The sequence below is a fragment of the Notamacropus eugenii genome, chromosome 5 (genome assembly GCF_028372415.1).
Source record: "Notamacropus eugenii isolate mMacEug1 chromosome 5, mMacEug1.pri_v2, whole genome shotgun sequence".
In the NCBI taxonomy this organism is placed as follows: Eukaryota; Metazoa; Chordata; class Mammalia; order Diprotodontia; family Macropodidae; genus Notamacropus; species Notamacropus eugenii.
In genome coordinates, this window is record NC_092876.1 from 109,108,116 (window position 1) to 109,128,000 (window position 19,885).

The window sequence follows — 19,885 nt, forward strand, 5'->3', positions numbered from 1 at the left end:
GGCTCATCCACTTAGCTGAGTGATGGTGTCCTATCTGTTCCTAGCAGAATGAATTGGAGTAGGGCACAGCCTGAAGACAATAGCATGGGGACAACAAACAGATACACCAAATTCCACAGCCTCACTCCCCTGATTCCTGGGAAAGTAGCCCCTGCCTATTAAATAAATAAAATCAGACTTAAGAAAGATCATTTTTTTGTCAGATCATTCTTATTTCTTTCCTTTTAAAAACCAACATAACAAAAAACTAAAGCTGTTGAGTCCTAGGCTACATGGTTTCTGGACTTCTCTCACCTACCATCTTGCCACCCTGAAGAATCCTTTATCCTGAGACTCTGATCTCTGTATTGGTCATACCCTTCCTAGGGCTTGCCTTTCCTCATGAGAATGTAAGTTACATGAGAATAAGGACTTTCTTGTTTGCTTGTACTTGTGTGTGTAGTGCTTAGCACAAAGTCTGGAACATGGCGAGTACTTAATAAATGCTCTATCTATCTATCTATATCTATATCTATCTATCTATCTATCTATCTATCTATCTATCTATCTATCTATCATCTATCTATCTATCTCTATCAATCTATCTATCTATCTATCTCTATCTATCTATCTCTATCTATCTATCTATCTATCTATCTATCTATCTATCTATCTATCTATCTATCTATCTATCTATCTATCCATCCATCCATCCATCCATCCATCCATCCATCCATCCATCCATCCATCCATCCATCCATCTATCCATCTATCTATCTATCTATCTATCTATCTATCTATCTATCTATCTATCTATCTATCTATCTATCTATCATACTTGTAGATCAGAAGAATGCTGTGATACCCATATATTGTATGCTTACATTTTTAGGAAAATATTTGCTAATGTTTCTCATGTTCTCCTCTTGTAGAAAAATTGAAGCAAAATGGGCTAGACAATGTTCCTGATCCCAAGAAGAGACTTTAATGTTCTGAAATCACCTTAAAAAGGAGATATTTAGTAGAATGCCGCAGAACTTTTTGCATGGCCCTGTGCTATTTAACCTTTTTATCAGTGAATTTTTTTTTAAAATTAGTCTTTTATTAGGAGCATAAAAAGGTTTAACATACAATATTTCAATTCACAATGTATGAAAAAGATAATATATGAAATTCTAGCTAGTGTATAGTTTGATTTAGCTTGTTTTTCTACAATGTACAGTGTTTTGGGGTGTATATAATTCAAAATGAGAATGGTAACTTCAACATTGCTCTGCTTATCTCTTCCTCTTTCTGAACTTTGTGTTCTTTAGTTTTTGGGTTTTTTTAAGATTAATTGGCTGGATACTAGAGTCAAGTTGGCAGAGTATAGGACACAACCTAACCTTCTCCAAACATTTCCTTCCAAACAATGTGCAATAATGCCTCAAATCAAATTTTGGAGCAGAAGAACCAACAAAAGGTCAAAGGGAACCATTTTTCCAACCTAAGACAAGGTCTGTAGGAGAGGTCTGCAACACTGAAGTGGCCTGGAACTCAGCAGGAGCACCAAGAGTGGGCCTTGGAGGGGACCCTAACAGCAGCAGCAGCACCTGCTGTAGCAGCTTCAGGAGTTTTCTGCTCAAACATGGTAAGGGGGTTGGAGAACTTGTCAGAAAGAAATTGCAGGGACTCTTTGCTGGCACTGCGTACAACTGGCGCTGATTAGCAACTCTATTATCCATAAATAATTCTGGATCACAGTTGTAGGTTGGAGATGAATGCTTGTGACTGGCCAAAAAGGAGCAGCGAGCCTGGTCACAGTTCTAGGGCCAAGAGGAACATTAGTATTTGTGGCTTCTGGAGATCAAGAGCCCTTCCTGGGTAAAGACCAGAGCACAGACCAGGAGAGCAATGACCATAACTCTTCCAGGATAATACCACCTTGGAAGAACTGAAAACTTGCATACTCCCCTCATCCCTTCCCCGAACTAGTTCTGAAAACAGCAGCATGAAAAAAGCTTGAAGTCTGGCACAGCGCTTCCCCACCCCCAGGGGAACAGAGCCCAACTTTAACATAAATTTCAAAGTGAAGAGATAGGTTGAGGAAATGAGCAAACAACAATAACATAAAAATCTGCCATGGTGGCAGGGAACACAAAGACATAAGCTTAGAAGAAGACAAAAATGTAAAAACAGCTACAAACAAAGCCTCAAAAAAGTACTAATTTGACCGAAGACCAGTAAGAATTCCTGGTAAAGAAAAAACTGGGAAGAGAAATGAGACTGATATGAGAAAACTATGAAGGAAGAACTAACAACTTAGTAAAAGAGGCACAAAGAAATATTGAAGAAAATAAAACCTTAAAAATCAGAATTGACCTAACAGTAAATGAAGCACAAAAATTAGCTGAAGAAAAGATCTCCATTAAAAGCAGAATAAGCTAAATGGAAAAGGGGGTACAAAAGTCACTGAAGAACCCCTTAAAAAGCAGAATTGGCCAGGTAGAAAAAGAGGTACAAAAGCCACAGAAGAAAATAATTCATCAAAAATGGTCAAAGGATACAAACAGGAAGTTTTCAGAGGAAGAAATTAAAGATATCTATAGTCATATGAAAAAGTTCTCTAAATCACTATTGATTACAAAGATGTGAATCAAAACCACTCTGACATACCATACCACAGCTATCAGATTGGCTAACATGACAAAACAGGAAGATGATAAATGTTGGAGAAGATGTGGGAGAGTTGGAACACTAAGTCATTGTTGGTGGAGCTATGAGCTGATCCAACCATTCTGGAGAGCAATTTAGAACTATGCCCAAAGGGCTACAAAAATATACATACCCTTTGACCCAGTAATACTGCTTCTAGGACTGTATCCCCAAGAGATACATAAAATGCAAATACATAAAATACACAAAAATGCAAAAGGGTCCCACATGTACAAAAATATTTATAGCAGCTTTCTTTGTGGTGGCCAAGAACTGGAAATCAAGGGGATGCCCATCAACTGAGGAATGGCTGAACAAGTTGTGGTATATGAATGTGTTGGAATACTATTGTGCTATAAGAAATGATAAACAGGAAGACTTCAGAGAGGCCTGGAAAGACTTATATGAACTGATGCTGAGTGAAAGGAGAAGAACCAGGAGGACTTTGTACATGGCAACAACCACAGCGTGTGAGGAATTATTCTGGTAGACTTAGTCCTTCATAGCAATGCAAGGACCTAAAAAACTCCCAATGAACTTTTGAGGCAAATCATCTTCCACATTCAGAGAAAGCACTATGGAATTGGATTGCAGAATGAAGCAGACCATTTTCTTTTGTTATGTTTGATTTTGTTTGGTTTTGTTTTATGGTTTCTCCCATTCATTTTAACTGTTCTATTCAACATGACTATGGTGAAATTGTATTTAATAGGAATGTATGTGTAGAACCTATATAAGATTGTAAGCCATCTCGAGGAGAGAGGGGAGAGGGAGGGGAAAAAATCTAAGATATATAGAAGTGATTATAGAACACTAAAAACAAATAAAATAATTATTAAAAAAGAAAGAAAATTCATCAAAAACTGGAATTGAGCAAGTGAAAGATTCCACAAGAAATCAAGAAACAATAAAACAAAATCAAAAGAATGAAAAAAAAATTGAAGACAATGTGAAATATCTCACCAGATAAACAGCTGGCTTGGAAAATAGATTGAGAAGAAATAATTTAAGAATTCTTCAACCTTCAGAAAGTCATGATCAAAAGCATAACCTACACATCACATTTCAAGCAATCATCAAGAAAAACTGCCCAGATATCAGAACCAGAGGATAAAATACAAATTGAAAGAATCCACAATCACCTCATGAAGGAGATCTGAAAAAGAAAACTCTCAATAATATTACAGATAAAGTTCACAGCTCCCAAGTCAAGGAGAAAATATTACAAGTAGCCAGAAAAAAACAATTCAAATATAATGGAGCAAGATTTAGCGACTTCCATGTTGAAGAAACAGAAGGTTTTGAATATATTTTGAAGGGTCAATGATCTAGGATTAAGAATGAGAATCACCTACAATAAAAAGTGTTACTATAAGCATTTTTGTGTATATAGATTCTTTCCCCATTTCTTTGATCCTGTTGTGATAGGTAGATGCAATGCTAAAATACAGCATATTTATAGTATACACACAGCAGCTTTGGGGGTTTAACTCCGAATTGCTTTCCAGAACTGTTGGACTATTTCATAGTTTTACCAGCAGACTTTGGAAGACAGTACATCAGTCTTTTGAAATCCCCTCTGATGATCAGTTTCCATTTTTGTCATCTTTGTCATGCTAGCAGATACAGGATAAAAGCTCAGCGTTATTTTAATTTGCATTTCTCTTACTATTAATGCTTTGGAGCATTTTAATATAATTGTTGATGATAATTTGCTTTTTGCTTTATTTTTAAAATAAGTTTTATAAATATATTTTTCCATAACCTATATTTTTCTCCCTTCCCTCTCTTTACCAAAGAATCATTTCATATAACAAAGAATGGTTTTTAGAGAAAAAAAGGAAGAGGAAAAATCCTAACAAAACTGATGAATACATATGAAAAAAATCTATATCTGTAGGCAATATATTACTATAGACCTCTCCTTTCACAAAGGAGTAGGGAAAAGGAGGAAGAATTTTCTTCTCATATCTCTTTATGGAGGAGGGAGGGCATGCTTATTCTTTGTAATTTTGCATCGTTAGGCATTGATGTTATTTTTTCCATTTTTTCTTGGTGGTGGTGATGTCTGACTCTTTATTGACCCATTTAGGATGACTTTGGCAAAGATGCTGGGCTGGTTTACCATTTCACTCTCCTGCTAATTTGAGAGATGAGAAAACTGAGGCAAACAGAGTTAAGTGACTTCCATAGTCACACAGCTAGTAAGAGGCTGAGGCTGGATTTATATTCAGGAAATAAGTCTTCCTGATTTCAGGCCCAGAAGTCTATCCGCTATGCCATCTAGCTTTTAGGCAAGTCATTTAAGCTCTGTTTGCCTTATTTACCTCAACTATAAAATAGGAATAATAGTAGCATCACCTCCTAGAATTGTTGTAAGGTTCAAATAAGACATTATTTTAAAGGAGTTTAGCATAAGACCTGACACATAATAGGCACTTTAAAAATGCTGGCATTATTAACTCCGATCCTCTTTGATGGGCTAGGTAGTTGTTTTTTAACTCTGTAGTTTGGATACCACTGCTGTTTCCAGTCTTGATGGAGCAGTTGGAATTAGGTTCCACTATTTGTCTCATCCCGGGTTTTTTGTCACAATGCCTTGGTAATTCATTTTTGATTATTGCCTTAATAGTAGTCTGTGTATTCTTGCTTATGTGGTACCCATTCAAAAGTTGTTTCTGCACAATTATGACTCTGAAAGGTCCCAGAGGTATCATGGTAATCAGGCTGATCCCAGGCATCCTGAATATTCCCCATTACTCTAGCACCCACTTAGTCCTGTCTCCTGCTATGGACCCCAGTGATCTAAGAAATATGTGGCTGGTTCTTGTACAGTGATGTGTGGGTTTACTCTTGACCTTTCTTCTATTTTGACAGTTCAGGGTTAAGATTAGCTTTCAGATCCCCAATTATTAGAGCTACAGATCATATATAAGCCTGTTATTAAAAGCTCTGGCTAGGAGACCTCAGGTCCTTCTGCAGGTGCTTATGTGTTAGATTTCCTGATGAGATTCATCTCCCTAGCTGGGTTTGTGTTGTGTTCTGTGGTATAACCTCTTTCCTCAACTCCACAGGTTTCCTTGTTTACCTGCCCTTCTGCTGACTTTACCCACTAGAAGTGGGCAACCTCTATCTGACTTCACTGGTTACATGTTTTTGTACAATTATGAAGTGTATGGAGGACCTTATGATTTTTATTTTGTAAGACAAACTGTAATATAGCTAAGAAAGTATGTTTTAGTCTCCTGATCAGTTACCCTCAAGCACAGATCATCCTAAGTGTGGGTGCTCCTATACTATTCTTGCAGAATGATGTTTTTTTTTATCATTCATCCTCATTTACCTTTTTTTGCTTTCAGCTCCTCTAAATGTCTAAAAAAGCCAACTTGATTAATGAGCTTCTTTAAACAATACCTTTCTCAAAAAATTATTTACATTTGTTTAGAATTTCATCCTTGAAACTTTCCTTCATGGGTCAGTTTTCCTTGTGGAATTTTGGCCATGGGGTCCTACATATCCTTTCTCTGAATCATGAAATTTGTTCTCATAAAGTCTGGGATTTGCGTTAGATCATGTCTAGCTATTCCATCATCTTTTAAAAAAAGAATTTGTTTTTTTAAAATTTCATTTCCAAATTCTTTCCCTCCCTCTTCTTTCCCCACCCATTGAGAAGCTGAGAATCACTGTATATATATATATATATATATATATATATATATATATATATATATATATATATATATATATATATATATATATATATATATATGTGTGTGTGTGTGTGTGTGTGTGTGTGTGTGTGTGTATGTTCGCATATATACACATACACACATACATGTATAATGTGTGCATGTACATACATATATGTGTAGTCATGCAAAACATATTTCTGCATTAGTCATGTTCCAAAAAGGAAAAAGAGAAGGAAAAAATATATGCTTCATTTTGCATTCTGAGTCTATCAGTCTTCTCTATAGAGGTGGATAGTATTTTCAGTGTCACTGCTTTGGAATTATGGTAAATCATTGTATTGATTAGAGTTACTATCTTTCACAGTTGCTTATCTTTACAATATTACTTTTATCGTGTAAACTGTTCCTCTGCTTTTGTTCACTTCATTTTGCAGCAATTAATACAGATCTTCCTAATTTTTTTTTTATTCTGAAGCCACCAGGTTGGTTGTTGTCCTTCATTCTTGAAAAGTACCAAAGTGACATCACTATGTTGGGGTCAGGTACAGTGTGTCTCGCTGTGACTGTATATGCTTCCTTAGCCTGTCTTTTCCATATTTTGAGCAATATAATTGTAGTTTCAATAAAACATGTAGGCATGTCAATAATTTAATAACACCTCTGCTTTTGGAATGAGAGACAGAGAGACAGAGAGACAAAGAGAGAGAGACAGAGAGAGACAGAGAGACAAAGAGAGAGAGGCAGAGAGAGAGAGAAGAAAGAGAGACAGAGAGAGAGAGAAAGAGAGAGAGAGAGAGAGAGAGAGATCTCCCAAACTGGATACTGCCATCAACACTATAACATAGTTCCATGTTAGAATTCCATCCACTTTCCCAGGTGGTCCATATTATATTCACAAAAATATCCACCATTCTTCCCTTCTATGTTTCCTGAATACCTTTACATAAATACATCTTATTAATATGCAATATGCCTCCACTCCTTTGCTGTGTATGCTTTTCCTTTCAAATGAGATGTACTCTTCTATAATTTATATTATTGGTCTTTATTCTCTTTGTTCCATTTGTATTCCTACATTCTTACTTGTTCATTTCTGTGGTATCTGGCTTGACAGAAATATGTGGGAAGTTTCCTCCACCATTTGCACTTTTTGCCACGGTATGCATTTTTTAGTTTTAAACCCTTTTGGCCAGATTCACAAGAATCTAGGCAATTTTATTTTTACCAGCCCTCATTACCAGCACTTCATTCCTGATAAACAGCCAGTCATTTCTGTATTTTAAGATTTTGGTTTAAAAATATTCAAATCCTAGTCTCAGACACCATCTTCTTACTTAAATTCTCTTTTATCTTCTGAAGCTTCATCATCACTTGGTGGTAATAATTTTGAATAATCTATCATATGTACACTGCTAAAGGTCTTTGGTGTCTTGATCAGACTGTGAATGTTTTCTATGTCCTTTCCCACTGTAACATTAGACCCATGTAAATCATCAGGCATGGGTAATGATCCTTAGGCATGATGTATTTTGGTAGGTTTATGACAATGTTTGCATTAACTTATTTGCCAGTCATGATAACATTGTTAACTCTTATTGAGATTTAATTCCTTTACATGTCTTACCATTTTTATAAGAATGTCACATTCACATCTCTGCCCTTTCCATACCTACCTTTCTTTTAAACTTCCAATCAAGAATTTATATTTGCTCCTATTAAATTTCATATTATTGGTTTTTGCTCATTGATCCAGCCTATTGAGGTAATTTTCTATTCTGTATCTGAAATAAAAATAATAATATTCACATGTTTATATAACATGTTATGGCTTAATTAGAATACCAAAAGACTGACAGGCTAGAATGTTAGCTGTGAACTTAACTAAATGAAAATCACTAAGCAAAATTTAAAATTTTAGCACTTGAGTTTACAAACAATTTCACAAAATGGCACATATATGATTAGATAGCAGTTCATCCTAATTCAATACAATTCAATAAATATTTATTAAGCATTTACTGTGTTGCTAGGCATTGAGGATACAATGATAAGCAGAAAAGTCTTTACCCTCAAGACGCTTACATTCTGGAGGGAGGGAGGATGCAGAATGTATTCAGATAAGGAGATGTAGAGTATATACTACATAGCCACGGTCAGACACACTGTACCAGACCCTAACATACTGATGTCATTTTGGTACTTTTCAAGAACTATGGACAACAACCAACCAACCAACACAAACTAATATTATTGTTGGAAGTAACTACAATGCTGTGATATGCAGAAAAAACACAACTAATGCAATTGTAGAATGCATGAAGAGAAACATGATTACTAGGCTAGGATGGTTATAAATACACTGCACCTTACCCTGGTCAGGTCACACTGAGAGTACTGTGTCCAGTTCTGGGCATCACAGATTAGTAATAGAAGAAGGTATTTAGGATGGTCAAAGATTTATTGATCATGCCATGTGAAAATCAGTTGAAGAAAGGAACTGGGGATGTTCTTACAGAAAAGAGAAGACTTGGGGGTGGGGTGGGCATGATATCTGTATTCAATATTCCAACGGCTAAGTGGAAGAAGGCAAAATGGGGAAAATAGTAATAACAATAACATAGCCCCTACCGTCCAGGGTTGTTGTACAGATCAAATGAGATAACACATATAAAACACTTTGCGTATCTTAAAACACTAAGTAAATGCTAGCTATTTAAAAGGAGAAATAGGCAACTGAACCATCCCTGAACAAATACGTGAGATAAATATATTAATTATAAACACTGGCATAGTCTAGTCTAAGCATGTCCACACAATGATGGATAGAGCCACTCATTGTCTTTTACTTGGAAAGTATCCATTATTCTTTTTCCTTAACATTGAGATTGTAAAAGGGCCCCACAGTAAGAACATAATGCCTTCATGTTGTGTGTTAAGCATTAGGGTAAGTGGATTACTGAAGGATAGTGAGTGAAAAGCTGAACTGTCCCAGAGGGGTCTTTGAGCTTTTGCCCAGTCATGAGACTGTGGGATTGCCTATACTTTAATGTCAGAGCAGGAACATCTGCTACTTTTGTATTCTATCTGTTGGCCAGGAGTCACAGAAATTTTTCAGGCCTGAATTGCAAAAGTTGTACTAACCTGATAGTGTCAGTATTTTTATTTTATTTATTTTTAGTTGTTGGGGATATGATGATTTTCAAAGGCTGAGGGAAGGTACAGGTTAGTACATTGAATCAAAAGGGTTTCCTAGTTGTGCTGCAGGGGTGATCCCAATTACCAAAGCCCTGAGGAGCATTCAGAGGAGACACTGGGTTTCATTAGTTGTTGGGGGAATTAGCATACCTTTCAGTTAGAGCCTCTGAAATGCCAGTGTTCTATGAACCTGGCAAATGCCTTATCCCTTTGTTAACGTGGCAGAAATTACACTTAAGTTTTCATTTGGAGGGCAAACTGATTGTCTTAAGACTTTCTATCAAAGTTGCAAGGGAAATCTTATTTGCACTAAGAAAGTCATTTACAAATTGAAGGTCATTTACCGAAACAAAACAAAACGAAACAAAACCCACCCCTAAACTTAATCATTTCACACCCTTTTACTTCTGATACAGAAATAAGTTTTAATCACAGATCTTCAGTCAAGACAATTGGAAGTCTGGGGTCTAGCTTTCTTAATAATTTCAGCCTCTTCTGTAAATTTCCACCCACATCTCTCTTGCTTTCTCTATCTTTGTGCACCTAAGGGTCTGGTGGGTTAGTCAAACATCAGAGAAGACTGTTTGGACATTGTAAAAACACCAGATACAAAAAAAGCTATATTCATGTATACTCTGAAGCATTTCAGCTACTTCCAGTTCCAGCTGCCTGCTGGTAATATGATTTTTTTTGCCAAGATTCCATAGTACAATTATGTCTTAGAGGGATTTTGCTTCCTCAGCTCCTAGCCCTGTTTCAAACACTCGAATATCCAGTCCTTGTTTTATCAAGCACTTAACAGTCACAGCATAGGATCACATCATCACACATATAATAAGGGGGCATAAGAGACTGGAAAGGTAGATGTCAGTTTCTAGAAGAGAGAATTTTGGTTCATTCTAATTATTCCCCATGGATAGGATCACCAGTCATAGAGATATAATTCCAAATCAGAAGTGGGATAAATAACTAGCACCCCTATTGTCAAGTGAGTAAAATCAGTGAGAGTGGCAAAGAGGCCAATTTTGGTTTGATTTAAGAAAAAACATCCTACCCCCTAGAAATGAGGTTCTTAACCTGGGTTTTGTGAATTTGCTTTGAAAAAATATATTTTGATAACTATAGGTAAAATATATCATAATCCTATATATTTTATTCATTTAAAAACATTCTGAAAAAGGGTCTGTAAGCTTCTCTACACTTCCAAAGGAGTCTATGAAACTGAAAAGATTAAAAACCCCAGCTCTAGAGTAATCCCAAAGTGTAATGGGATCCCTTGGAAAGTGGTGGATTCAATTTCACTGAAGCACTTAAAGCAAAGGTTGTGTGACCTATTTTTGGAAATGGTGGAATAAAGAGTCCTATGGATTCTAACATCTTATCCTAATGTGAAATTCTGTGTTTCTATATAGAGAAGGTAGAGAGCAAATGTGTTAATTGAACTATACGACCCGACTCAAAAAGAGGCAGATGAAAGATAGGTGCCACTATCAGTGCTTTCCTATAGCTAGAAGGGATGGTGTGTGAGTATGGAGAAAGGGGAGCTGTCCATAGTGATGACATTTTGTGTTTCCTTGTGTCCCTTTGGAAAATTTTAAGGTAATAGTGGCCATGTATTCATCTATCCCTCCTGAGTAGAGGGAAATGTCTGGGGGAGGGTGGTGGTGGTGGTGGTGAAACTGCCAGTCAAAGATAACTTACCACCTTTCATTTGGAAGTAAATCATTCTGATATAATCAGTGGAACATAAACCTTACTTAGTCAAAGACAACGTATAGAGTCTAGAAATTTTTTAGGTGAAGCGGAAGCATAGTTTGTTGCATTGGAAAGTAGCCCGATCTTAGAACCGCAAGAAATGAGTTTGAATTGCTAGCTTTGATGGTCATTTTGTGATCCCAGACAAGTCATTTAATTTTACTGAGATTTTCTTTTCTCCTTTGTGAAACAGATACAAATCCTTAGGCTGCCTACTTTAGAAGGCTGTTGTGAGAAAACACTTTGTAAACTTTAATACCGAGTACTTTGCTGGACCTTTTATATGGGTGTTCTCTTCGGTGGTGCAGATTATGCCCATCCACATATTCTCAACATTTATAGTTCTTATCTGCTTCTTCCTATAAATCTCCCATAGGGCAGGCACCCAGTCTTCTAGATGCCTTCCTCTATGTCTCTTAACATGGTCTAGATACCAAGTGATCATACAAACTGGCCATCTGTTTTCCCTTACTCTTGTCATATTTGAGTCACTTTCATTTGTAGGCATTCATTTCTCTGATTATGTATTTATGCTAATTTTGCCATGCAGTTAATCATTGGTAATATGCTGGAGCTATAAAATTCTACAAGTATAATTCTTTGCTGAAAAGATATTATTAAAAAATTGGACACTTTCTTGCTGGATATACTTAAGTCTTCCCCTGCCCTCCATTGTTTTGAGCATTTATTTCAGGGAGAAGTATGAAATTATAAAAAGGATAACAATTCCCTGAAGGCAATCCCCACTGCTCTCTTCCTACTATTTAATTCTATGCCAAATTCATCATCTATTGTCTTTTCCAGATTTGCAGACTAGTGGATTAGCTATTTGTGTTGCTCATCCAACTGCACACCACAGTCTGGCTCTGGTTTCTTCAGCTGTTTGGGTCTTCTTCCTGTGAATCTTTAGGTAAGGTTCTTCTTACCTAATCTTATGTTAAAGATATTATTTTTAAAAGTCTTTGATGTTCTGGGGCATAGTACAATCAGCATAATGTCATCTGTAGCATAAAGAATCAGAAGAATTCCAGCATCTATAGGGAATCTATTTTCCAATTTAACTTTGCACTGGAAAACCTCCAGAGCAGTGCAAACACGTTTGTGAGCTTATGCATCCTTTTAAAATTTTTGCTTGCTGTTCAGAACTAGAGAATAAAGATATATTTTATATCATGTATTTCAAGAACCTTAAAATGTAAGGTAAATGTGAATCTTGCATGATGGAGGGGAAGCCAGGAGGAATTTTAAACTATTCACCACAGTCTTCCAGAACAGGAGTTAATTGGTCTTGGAAAGGTGATTGTAGGATATCAGAACCTAACAAAACATGTTGAACCACTTCAATTCATGTTCCATTCTATTGTGGTTCCTTCAATAGAAGTTTCTCCTTTGCAATATTCCTCCCTCTGCTGCCCTGGCAGAATAGGAGTGATGAGAGAAAGGGACTTAGAATAAGTGAGACCTTAGCTCCTACTGATGTATGGCAAAGACTGGGAAGAGCCATTATGAGCTCTAGTGACATTTTTTTCTCAGAGATGCAAAGATGAACTAAAGCTTTTTTTTTTATTTAAAAAAATTTTTAATGTATATTTATTTATTTTTAGTTTTTGACATTTATTTCCACAAAATATTGAGTTTCAAATTTTCTCCCCATCTCTCCCCTCCTCCCACCCCCTAACACCTTATATTCTGATTAACCCTTCCCTCAATATGTCCTCCCTACTTTCACACTCTTCCCTTTCCTATCCCCATGTTGTCTCTTTTCTTGTAGGGCAAGATAGATTTCTATACTCCAATACCTGTATTTCTTATTTCCCAGTTGTATGTAAAAACAGTTCTCAACATTCATTCCTAATACTTTGAATTCCAACTTCTTTCCCTTTCTCCCTCCCCACCCATCCCCAATGAGAAGGCAAGTAATTCAATATAGGCTATATATGTGTAGTTTTGCAAAAGACTTCCATAATAGTCATGTTGTGAAAGACTAACTATATTTCCCTCCATCCTATCCTGTCCTCCATTTATTCTATTCTCCCTTTTGACCTTGTCCCTCCCCAAAAGTATTTACTTCTAATTACTCCCTTTTCCCATTTGCCCTCCCTTCTATCATTCGTCTCACCCCACTTGTCCCTTTCTCCCCTACTTTCCTGTAGTGTAAGATAGATTTGCATACCAAATTGAGTGAACATGTTATTCCCTCCTTAAGCCAAATGTGAAGAGTAAGCTTCACTTTTTCCCTCCCACCTCCTCCCTTTTCTCCTCCATTGAAAAAGCTTTTTCTTGCCTCTTTTAGAAGTGATAATTTGCCCCATTCCATTTCTCCCTTTCTCCTCCCAATATGTTCCTCTCTCATCCTTTAGTTTTATTTTTTTAGATATCATCCCTTCTTATTCAACTCACCCTCTGCTCTCTGTCTATATATATATATATATATAGATATATATATATGTATATATATATATATATATACAGACACACACACATATGTATTTATATGCATATTATGTAACACATATGTGTGTGTGTGTGTATGTGTGATCCCTCCAACTACCCAAATACCTAGAAAAGTCTCAAGAGTTACAAATATTATGTTTCCATGTAGGAATGTAAAAAGTTCAACTTTAGAAAGTCCTTTATGATTTCTCTTTCTTGTTTACCTTTTCATGCTTCTCTTGATTCCTGTGTTTGAAAGTCAAATTTTCTATTCAGTTCTGGTTTTTTCATCAAGAATGCTGGAAAGGGCTCTCTATAATTGAATGACCATTTTCCCCTGAAGTATTATACTAAGTTTTGCTGGCTAGGTGATTCTTGATTTTAATCCTAGTTCCTTTGACTTCTGGAATACCCTTTCCCATGCCCTTCAATCCCTTAATTTAGAAGCTGCCAGATTCTATGTTATCCTGATTATTTCCACAATACTTGAATTGTTTCTTTCTAACTGTTTGCAATATTTTCTCCTTGACCTGAGAATCCTGGAATTTGACTACAATATTCCTAGGAGTTTCTCTTTTCAGATCTCTTTCAGGAGGTGATTGGTAGATTCTTTCAATATTTATTTTACCCTCTGGTTCTAGAATATCAGGGCAGTTTTCCTTGACGATCTCATGAAAGATGATGTCTAGGCTCTTTTTTTGATGGCTTTCAGGTAGTCCCATAATGTTTAAATTGTCTCTCCTGGATATATTTTCCAGGTCAGTTGTTTTTCCAATGAGATATTTCACATTGTCTTCTATTTTTTTCATTCTTTTGGTTTTATTTTGTAATTTCTTGGTTTTTCATAAAGGCATTAGCTTCCATCTGTTCCATTCTAATTTTTAAAGAACTATTTTCTTCAGTGAGCTTTTGAACCTCCTTTTCCATTTGGCTAATTCTGCTTTTTAAAGCATTCTTCTACTCATTGACTTTTTGAACCTCTTTTGCCTATTGAGTTAGCCTTTTTTTAAAGGTGTTATTTACTTCAACAATTTTTGGGTCTCCTTTAGCAAGCTGTTGACTCTCTTTTCATGCTTTTCTTGCATCTCTCTCATTTCTCTTCCCAATTTCTCCTCCACCTCTCTTACTTAATTTTCAAAATCCTTTTTGAGCTCTTCCATAGCCTGGGACCATTGCATATTTATTTTGGCAGTTTTGCATGCAGAAACCTTGTTTTCCTTTGATGGTATGCATTGTTCTTCCTCATCCCAAAGGATGGAAGAAAATATTTGTTCACCAAGAATGTAACCTTTTATAGTCTTAATTTTTCTCCCTTTTTTGGGCATTTTCCCAGCCAGTTATTTGACTTTTGAGTCCTTTGTCAAGAGGAGGGCAAACTCTGCGGACCTGTAAATTCTCAGTTCTTGCAAGGTGGCACAATCAAGGGAGAGGAGTTTACTCCTTTCCTGGCCTGCACACTTGTCTGGGAACACCCAAAAACTTTTCTGCCCAGAACCTGCAATTGGAATTTCCTCATCACAACAGCCTCGAACTCCACCACATCAGTTCTCCTCCTCAAACCAGCGCCAAGGTCAGGGCTGAGATTTAGATCAGTGGTTCAGTTCCCCCAGGGGCTTTAGCTTGAGGTCTCCCAGGGCTGGCACTCAGGGCTTAGATTTAGATAAGCTGCTCAATTCCCCCAGGGGCTCTAGGTGGAGGGCTCCAAAAACAGAGGCTTCCCCTGCAGTGGCTACTGCTGGCAGGTTCATATCATGCTCCCCTCACCTAGGTGAAGGAGCCCTCCCACTGACCTTTGAAGCTTTCTGTGGTGTTTGTGGGTTGAGCAGTACAGGAACTACTGCTGCCAGTGGCTCCCTGAAGCCTGTTCTGGGTTCTGTCCCTGCTGTGCCACATGGCTCATGCTGGGCTATAGTCCGTGCTAGGCTGTGCTCTGCCAAATTAAAACTTGAAAGTGTTTCCTAGAAGCACTTCCTATGAAGGAAAGAAAATGGACAAATTGTGTTTTCATGGACATTGCAATGTTTTAATAATTATAAATAGAGATGAGACATTTTGTGTTCAATGGCATATCGGGGAGACCTGGGGCCTCTTTTCCTTTTAATGATGGTGACACATAATAGGCAGATAATATATATTTGTAGACAGAGTGAATGATTAGCATAAGGAACCACATAGTATTATGACTTCTATTATTCAGAAATGAAAATGAGCTGCAGACAAAAAGTTAAGTCATCTTGACAGAAACAGTGAAAGAAGAGATGTATTAGGAATATGTTGAAGTTTCGCAATTATAGTGTATCTTAAATAGTGCATTTGGCAGCTCCCAAGAGGAGATTTCATTTCAGCAGGGAGGAAGAAAATGAATTCTCCTGTCTAGATTAAATTTAATCCTGTAAAACCTTATAATATTCATAACAGCAGTACAGCAAAGCGTTGCATATTTACCTTGGAGAAAATAGCCCATACAATTTCTTTAAATTCTTATTTTGTCCTCCATGCACCAATGGTGCTATCTGCAATGCCATTGTAAGAAAAGAAATCCTACTTTCCTTGCACCGTTTTGGCACTGCCAGAAGCATCACCCTTTCAGAATGAAATTGAATCATGGCAGATGATGTTTTTGCTCTGGATGATTGACAAGAGGAGAGGTTGTTTTAATGACTACATCTTTATTAGATGTATAAATGCCACTGAAATATTATTCTGGGAGCATTTTTTTGAGCCAGATGAAAATGAAGTCTGTAAACTCATTTGAAACAACCTGTTACATGTGGAATTATGAACTGCATAAATGTACCATGAATATTTATTTTGCGAACATCTGCTTGAATACAAAATAGACGGCTTAAGAAAATCCAATGAAAGAAATATTGTGATTAAAACTAACAACATTTAAGGAGTAAAATATCTTGAAAGCAAGAGATTTCATTTGAAAACAAATGATAAAGTTATTAAACTCCATGAATAATGAATAGTAAAGAAAAACAAAAGGGTACTCCAATTAAAAGATACTAATGGAAAAACCCACAAAGAATTCTCTGTCCATCTCAGAAGAGTCCTTCCATCAACACTTTATAATATTTAAACCTAAAAAGAATTTTAAAGAGTGAAATATTTCAAAAATATACTGCCACAAAAATTATAGTGATTGAGAAATTGCTTTTCATAGAGAAAGGACTATTAAATAAGCAAATATTGGGGAGATCCAGGTTTTTTCCCTTCCTAGATCCTCATTCTTTAGTAGGTCAAGCCAGCATCTGGAGGACATTGTTGATGCATGTTGCCAAAATCCCTGGGGTACATACCTTTTGATCTTGAGGGCGAGATGTTATCCCAGCCAACCTTAATCTAAATCCATTGTGTTCCACTTAACCAAGTCTGAGCAGAGATGGGCCCCTTTTGTCTAGGTTGCCCTAGGCAGAGGTCGTCTGGGTAAGAGATAGGTCTCAGTCTAAGACTGAATGATCAGAGGCATGTCCCCTAGCCCCTCATTACAATAAACATATCACCTCCCATAATAATATTAATACTTATCATTAATTGTTAACCAGTCAGAGTTGATTGCCATCCTCAGGAGCACTCTCTTCCAAGAGTATATAAGTGTTGAGTGGATTCCATGAAGAGTCTTTGCCACTCATCCCTTTTTGTAAATTATTGCTAACATGATCAATAAAATGATAAATTACCCAGAAACTATCTCTCAAACTTTCTGTATGTTAAAAGTTTAATTTGAATAATCAACCTGACATTCAAAATGTCTTATAGTATCATAGACAATTAAAGCTGAAATGGACTTTAGAGAAGCTTTTGAACCGCTATTTTCCAGGTGGCGAAACCATGGACCAGAGAAATAAATTAACTTGCAAAATTTGCACAACTCATGTTTCCCTTCAATAATCTTTCTCCAAATCTTCCAAAAGGTTTGAATTGCCTCGTTTCAATGCTTCTTGGTAGAAACTTTTCTGATAGATACTGAATCTCAACCTCTACTATAGTCAGTTACACAATTTTATTCTCTTATCTTTTAGGTTGAGTTGGAAGAACACCAGAACAGAGTCCTGTTTCAATGGAAACTGTAACACATGAGAATTGGACAGAAATCTTATTCAATACTTAGTGCACTGATGTCAAGCTTTAAACCAGGATTATACAATATAAGGGATTTTATAGCACTGTATCTGTCTCTGTAAATTATCTTTGCCTGTCTCTCTTTTTTTTTGTTTCTTAGTCTGCCTCTATCTCTGTCTATCTCTTTCTCCTTCCTTTATCCCTGAAAATTATTTTTAAAGACCCATAAACACAGGCAGATATCAAAGCTTAGCTACAACTAAATTCAACACATTAAGCAATATGTTGTCTCTGTTCAAGTTGCATGAAAAAAGGACATGCTGTCATGTCACCAAAGGAGTATTGTCATGGAGGGTGTTCTGTGAAAAGTCCACAAGAAAGGAAGAAACTCTATAGAAGGTAAGAAGATATGAAGGAAGCTTAAAAAAAATAATTCTGAATTCTGAGTAAGTTGTGAGTTGTATCCAGAAAGTTCCTTTTCAGACAAAACATCACCATTTCTCTCAGTATCTTGATTGTTCTCTTGTGGCTTTGTAAATGAGGCAGTTAGGTGAATCAGTGCACAAAAAGCTAAACTTGGACTCAAGTTAAAATCCTGCCTTATATATTTCCTAGCTGTGTGACCTGGGCAAGTAATTTAACTTTCTCAGTCTCAGATTCTTTGAGAGGTTTGGTCTTGAGACCTTCTAAGGTCCTTTCTAGCTTTAAGTCTCTGATCCCACGAGCCCTCTTAAAATGGGGTACTAAGAAATGAACACAATGCTACTCAATAATTCTCTGCCTAAGCAGAGGACAATGCATCCATTATCCTGTTTGAGCTTGGCATTCCTGTTAACACAGCCTAGGGTAACATAAGATAGAGAACTGGCCTTGGAGTCAGGACAGCCTCCATTATTGTCTAGCCTCTGGAACATTCAGGCTCTGTGACTTTGCTCAAGTCATCTTACTTCTCAATACCCTTGGTAACTTGACAAGACTGTAAATTGGATAATGGTTGCAGATATGCATTGGTAGCAGGACTTTACTCAAAATCACAGGTGCAGACCATAAAACAAGGGGAAAAGGTTAGTAATGTTTTTAGAAGCCACTGCACATTATAAAGCTTGCAGTCAATTAAAATGTCCTTTTTCTCACACAAACTGTTGTGTAGCATTATCTTCCCCACGTTGTATTTGTGCAGCTGATTTTTTTTGAGTCTCAGTATGGAACTTTATAATTAATGTCTACTGAATTTCATCTTATTAAATTTGCTCAGTTCTCTTTTTGGATCCTGTTTTTATCAAACAGGTTATTAGCTTTCCTTCCCAGCTTCTGCAATTTTGATTCATATTCTATTTATGTTGTAAGCCAAGTATTGATAATAATGTTGAACAAAACAGGATGGAAGACAGAGAACTCCTTCCAGGTTGACACTGATCCAACAAACAGCAGTACTTAGGTATTTTCACTCAACTAGAAATCCTTCTAACTACACTGTTACACACCCATATTTCTTTATTTCTATTCTCTACAACATTGCAGACTTTGTCAAATGCTTTGCTGGGGGCGGTGCCCTGGTCTATTTATATGTTTCTGATTTCACTGTCCATAAAAGGAAGAAAGGAACATTTCATAGTCATGGTGATGGCCACTAGCTGACTTCCCTTTTCCATGGAGAAGTCCCTTCTTGAACTGCAAGTTGATTTTCCTACCCATTATTTTGTTTCGTTTTGTTTTATATTTCACTATTGTCTTAATTTATAGTTTTCTTCCCTCTTGAGTTTTTAAAGGCTGAGTTTCCTTTACCTGACCCTAAAAAGTACCAAACAAGGTGACATCTAACATACCGGTTGCCTCCTAAAACATCCTATTCCACTTTGAGGAAGCTCTAACCAGTAGGAAATTATCTCTCGTATTGAAACAAAATCTGCCTCTTCTCCCTTTGCCTTTGATATCCCTTCAAATATTGAAATGATAATAATAGTAACCTATCTTTTCAAAGTATTTTTTACAGATATTATTTCCTATGTTTCCTCTTTATATTCATCCAAAGTACTAGATAACAAATCTGGGTAAAATATCACCCCTAG

General features: G+C 36.5%; 1 long non-coding RNA gene across 1 annotated transcript in view; it reads left to right on the top strand.

The window, feature by feature from the left end:
* Positions 1–18,955, top strand: part of LOC140508872 (uncharacterized) — a 140,333-nt gene extending 121,378 nt beyond the window's left edge. The window contains exons 2-3 of the long non-coding RNA XR_011968510.1: positions 12,120–12,225; positions 17,777–18,955. This is a non-coding gene — a long non-coding RNA (uncharacterized lncRNA). The remainder of the gene's footprint in view (positions 1–12,119; positions 12,226–17,776) is intronic.
* The last annotated feature ends 930 nt before the right edge of the window (positions 18,956–19,885 follow it).